The sequence below is a fragment of the Amblyomma americanum genome, chromosome 7 (assembly GCF_052857255.1).
Source record: "Amblyomma americanum isolate KBUSLIRL-KWMA chromosome 7, ASM5285725v1, whole genome shotgun sequence".
Taxonomy (NCBI): Eukaryota; Metazoa; Arthropoda; class Arachnida; order Ixodida; family Ixodidae; genus Amblyomma; species Amblyomma americanum.
The window spans coordinates 93,662,501-93,668,063 of record NC_135503.1 but is presented as its reverse complement, the minus strand read 5'-3'; the positions used below and the strand labels follow the sequence as shown (position 1 = coordinate 93,668,063).

The 5,563-nt window shown below is 45.5% G+C and overlaps 1 long non-coding RNA gene across 1 annotated transcript; it reads right to left on the bottom strand.

Moving 5' to 3' along the window:
- Nucleotides 1-4,798: 4,798 nt before the first annotated feature.
- Nucleotides 4,799-5,563, bottom strand: LOC144097337 (uncharacterized). The gene is made up of 2 exons (XR_013306983.1): nt 5,495-5,563; nt 4,799-5,387 (listed from the first exon to the last, which is right to left on the bottom strand). It is a non-coding gene; the product is annotated as an uncharacterized LOC144097337 (long non-coding RNA).

The window sequence follows — 5,563 nt, the reverse complement described above, 5'->3', positions numbered from 1 at the left end:
GGAGATTGGAGGGAGATATCTTTGCCGCAGTTTCTCCACGAGCTTGAATGTTTGCCGCACTCTCATGCCCCGCATTGCTTGCCTGTTGCCAACAACGGGAGCAAAATCTTGGCTACAACGTTGCCTCGAAGGTTGCCGGCTGTCTGCGCACTGCGTGACTGCTAATGCTAAGGCTTCGGTTTCATCCGAGCAACATGTGAAGCCCTGCGGTGATGCAACCTTTTTTGCATCTGCGGAGCAAGTGTTCGCAATGCTAATAATGTTGCTAGTCAGCTTTTCAAATTCTGGCATGGTGGTCTTATGGGTGCAAGATGCGTCTGCAGAGCTCAACGTCAGGGTTCAGGAAAGGCACACATTTCTATGAATTACAAGCAGCAGCCTCATCCCACCTCTGCTCGCTTCTACAGAAGGCTATAATCCAAGCACTTCTCGAGCATTCTTTGCATTCACGTCTTTCTCGCCACCTTTGTCAAAACAGCCTGCTTCGGCAAGCGCCGCTCTGCTACCCACGCACCCTCTTCATTGCGCAGTTTAGCATCATTTTCTACTGTGTGATTGCCTATTTATGGCACTAGTGCACATGCAGACATTTTTTTTCTTTACACTTGCGGTTAAAACTTCTGAACATGCAGCTTAGGTAACCACTACACTTCTCACTTCACCTAGCAATAGATGTGGCCATCTAACCGTTACCAACACCACGCGCAAGCAGTCTATGTTATTCTTTTCGTGGTCGCTTACCACTCCCTATGCCTAAGCAAATTCACAAATTCAGAAGTCCGCAGTCTCTCCTCCGAGGAACAGTCCATAATGTGGCACATTTTTTGCTTCTTCAAACTACTTAAAAAAAAAAAATAGAGGGACTTTACGAGCCAAGTTCTCCCTTCAAATTATATTGAACATGCAGGAACAGATCACAACTCTCTTTAAAGGAGCTACTAGCAAAAATTTCAGTGCAAAGTGGGTCTTCAACTTGATCATCAGCAGCAGCAGTAGCCCGACTACGCCCACTTCAGTGCAAAGGCCTCTCCCATGTCTCTCCAATTAACCCAGTCCTTTGTCAACTGCAGCTACCATATGCCCGCAAATTTCGCAAAGATTACAGCTGTGGTCGCACCTTCTAGCATCCGTTTTCGTTTTTTTTGTGTTTTTCATTTGTGCCCACAGTTTGCTACAGGAAATAAGTACTAGGTGCTAAGTGTGGTCAGGTTAGGCCAGATTTCGAATATTCCTGCTCTACGAATAAATGAGTTCTCCCTTTGAATTTCTGCTAGAAAATTACACAAGCGATTACTATCTACCATGGCCTTGCAGTGGTTACATCTGCAATGAATACTCGCCGATTTTGGTGCTTTTGTTAAGTAGCCTGCCCTGTTGTCAACAACTACTCATCGACTAAGATTTATTAGTTTTGTTCACATCTATTTGCAAGCAGAGATGATATTCAACCTCCATGCCAACTCCTTCGACAGGTTAGGTGCATAGTGAGAGTGAGTCACAAAATTCACGAACGGAACAGTCCAAAATTTTTAATTTAAATGCTAAGAAAACCCGGGTTAGCTTGCATAGCTTACCTTGTCTGCGTCATAGATAGTGAAGTCTGCCACACATCTGACAATTACGTCGCAAAGCAAGAAGAACCAACAGGATCCATAACAGTGGCATGACGTTCCTTCCTTTTTCTGCAAGCACGCAACTTGCTAATTATGTTTCAGATGGTGCGGAAATAAGCATCAGAAATTGCACTGCGCATTTCTTCGCCCGCTTCCTTGGGGGGCAACTGAAAGGACGGCTGCTCGTTGATTTATGATAGCCTAGCAACAGCCGGTGCGCAGTCTTAGAAGTGCAAGCTTGTTTGTTTTTTTACACAGACAGCACAACCTGATTGCGAAAGTCTCTCATGAGTCATTAGGCATCATGGTGAACTCTGAACTTCTTCCTTGTGAAGCGCGCGGCCCATCAGCAAACATTATTCGATATTGCGACAAACACTTCTCATTTTCGGAGCTCATCTTTATGTGTTCAATCTCAACGAATTTGCGTGTTATACCTTTTGTAAACTGTGTACAAGATTAAAGCGCTGAGATGTCTGAATGCCCACGAAAGCAGCACGGAATTTTTTTTTTTTTCCGGAACCAGTAAAAGCCACGGTCGTCGCCTACATATCATACAATGAATAGACATTACTACGAACATGCGCGCCTCATTCAAAAAAATAATAATAGCACGCCTTGCAAAAACACACAGGAGAGTACAGAGACTGGCTTGACCGGAAAGCGTTGAACTAACAACCAATTTCCCAATGGAAGATATTGACCGGCCCCGAAACAAACCAGGTACGTATGCCACTCCAAACACGTAACCTAAAAGCAGTCTCTGCATGTTCAAAGTAAAAAGAAAATTAAGCATCAGCAAATTGGCCACATTAGGCGTTCGTTTTATTTTTTATTTTGAACTACACCACACATAAATGCTTTCATACCTGCAGTTGGTACTTACCTGTCGTGCCCTAAACAATGATGGCAATATCTGAAAAGAGCAGGAAGCAATGGCAATCTCGCCAGTTGCTTCCCGAAGGAACGCGCACTATTAATGATAACTTCAAATATTGGCCTGGTAACGGTGGATGAGAATGCACGATAAATAGATCAAGCGAAGAAAACTGACACTGACTCTACCTAAATTTGCGGCCTATGCCAGAACACTGTAGGATTTCATACACACTTTCTTTTTGTTTTTTGTTTTACAGAGTGTAAGTAGAATGGACGAAACGAATGGATAGAGCATGCACGGACAGGAGCGCTCCGTCACATTCTTATCGTAACTGTTGTTTTGATCGTTTCTTGTACAAGCATCTGTCCGTCTCATAGCACTCTACATCATTTACCTTCCACCTCTTGTCCCCTGTGCCAGCAGCAACGTAACCAAATACGAAGCAGCCCAAACCTTCTCTTTTGGGTTAATACGCAGAAATTCTTCGCTTCTGTCAACACAGTCCTGTATCGGACACAGTCTACATGCAACTTAGAAGAGCAGAAAGTTGGGCAAGATGGTTCATATTAATGGCTGGTAAAGCGCGAAAGGAAAACATGGAGAGCTGCATAATTCAGAAGTCGACATATTTGTGCAGTTCAATTCTCGCATACCCACTGCCCACGCTGTTGAAGTACAAAGCATACATTTTGGCCTTGAGGGTGACGTTCGCTCACGGTCGGCGCATAACTGGAACAATTCGCGATATATAAGAAATGGGTTCACTGGTACGCGGCGCTGTCTTCGCGATTTTCTGTGACGTTCACTGAAAAATGCTAATGTCGTGCTTTGACCCAAGGAAGCTGGATTGAACACCTCCTGACTGCTCACCATTGCTAGCACACACTCTTGTGACCGTTGGCGCGCGAGGCTGTGAGCCAACGTAATCAATTGGTATCTTTGCCAGTGCACGTATTGACGCCACGTTGTACAGACGGCGACCCGACCGTCCCATAAACTGCTGCGATAAACTGTCGCTTTCAAAATTGTGCGCTAGCCAATCACGACTGCAGAAGACAGAGGCATGAGCCAGTAACGAATCATTCTTTTGTACGAGATGGTCCCGGACATGTGAGACGATACTGCGCCATTTCCTTTCCCCCAAAAATCAATTTTCTTCGTAGTAACCCAAAGTTGTGCTGCTTTGGCTATACCCAGCAGTCTTTCTTCCGTGTATAATACCCTTATGTGCAACTTCCAGGCCCATTATCATCGACAGAACTGGGGCCGTATTGCGGAACTGTCAAATAGCAAAGCTGTCAAAAACATGTCAAAAACGGGTCAATTAGCCTCGCTCCTATTGGTCGGTCGTGGCCGGCGGCCATATTGCTTTTTCGCGTCATGGGTGGCTGCAGATTACGTCACGGATGAGGCAGAAGTGATGACGTTGAACAACTAATTATGCAGGCACAAATTGACAGTTTTTGTGACAGCCTCGAGGTGGTCAATTTGACTGTTGGGTTTGTGACAGAAAATGGCGGCACCCCCGCGGCACTGAAAGTAGCCCACCAGCAAATTTAACAGCACAACTTCGTACACTTTTTGTTTTGCTTAATATTTTCCACCTTTAAACACAATGTTTTGGCAAATTAAAATATTAGTTATTTTGATCGCTGCTCATTTCTTATCTCTTTTTACAAAAATTTAGCAGGCGGTCCCTTGCCGTGCAAATAAACGCCCTCAGGGCACCGCCCTGCTGTAATTGGCTGATTCCTCGTTGCATCAAGTGGTGACGTCTCATCGTTTCGTCATTTTGGTGTCACTGTCAATAACTTTTGACAGAATTTGTGATAGTTCCATAATACGGCCCCTGGTGTGCACAGAACTGGTGTGCACAGCCGCCTGCGGTGGCGGTGCTGCTGACCCGAAAGACACAGGTTGGATTCCGGCCACGGCGGTCGCATTTCGATAGAGGCGGAATGCTAGAGGTCCATGTACTGTGCAATATCAGTGCATGTTAAAGAACCCCAGGTGGTTGAAATTATTCAGAGCACCCGACTACAGCGTCCCTCATTGCCCGAGTCGCTTTGGGACGTTAAACCCCATGAACCAGAACTCGTGTGGAAGCTGAGATTGGAACAACTGAACTGGGATTACGTTCTACCACAATACCAGCCCATTTTTATTCTTATAGCCTAATGCCCCTGTCCCTCTCATCACCAAGATTAAGCACATGGCACTGTACACAACGAGGGCAAAATACAGTTTAAGGAAAAAAAATTTTGTTTGACTTTACCATCCCTTAATTTCCTTCAAAACAGGCAAATCAGTGCAAAACTGCGTTTTTTATTATGTTTCATACAACACAAATGGCACAGTGGTCAGCTGTGCAAAGACTTCGTGCAAAAATTGTTTGCATGTGCTGCCATAGCACTGGTTTACGAATCACACCGGTATCAAAATTTTTTTTCATTGGACTTGTCCTTCCTACCTTACTACCTTCATTGAAAGGAAAACCCAACACCAAAAGTTTGCGGGGCACACATGTAGCTGAAAACGCTATTTCCATGTGGTCTGGGCAGACAGCCCGAAAGTCACAGCGGCTCTGCACAGTTCCTAGCCTAAAGCGCAGGCTGTAGCTTTTCATTTCAGGGAACATCTAGTACCTTACACAAAATTTATGCTTTTTGCAACTCACGTGCCCTGTAGACTTTGGCATAGGGTGTACACACATGAATGACCACGCATACCTGTTGAATTACATTATAATACTGATGCCAGGATGACCTGCAATATTTGGATAGGCAGGAAAATGCCTTAGGCCCTGAAAGTGTGTGCCAGCTGAGGAGGCGCCATTTCTCAGCGCTCTATACTACTGATATTACTAAGCTTTGCATTTTGTTACGAAAGCAACACTACGCCAGCCAGGCAGCCAGCTTGGTTCGTCGCATGATTGCACTTCCGCCGTATGCTGTGGCGTTGCTTAGCAACGCCACAGCCGCGCTCCAACAGATGGTGCCGCTGTCGCCGTTCGCTCCACCAGATGTGCTCCGCTGGGGTAGAGGGAGAGGAGGTGTCGCCTCGCGGAGGT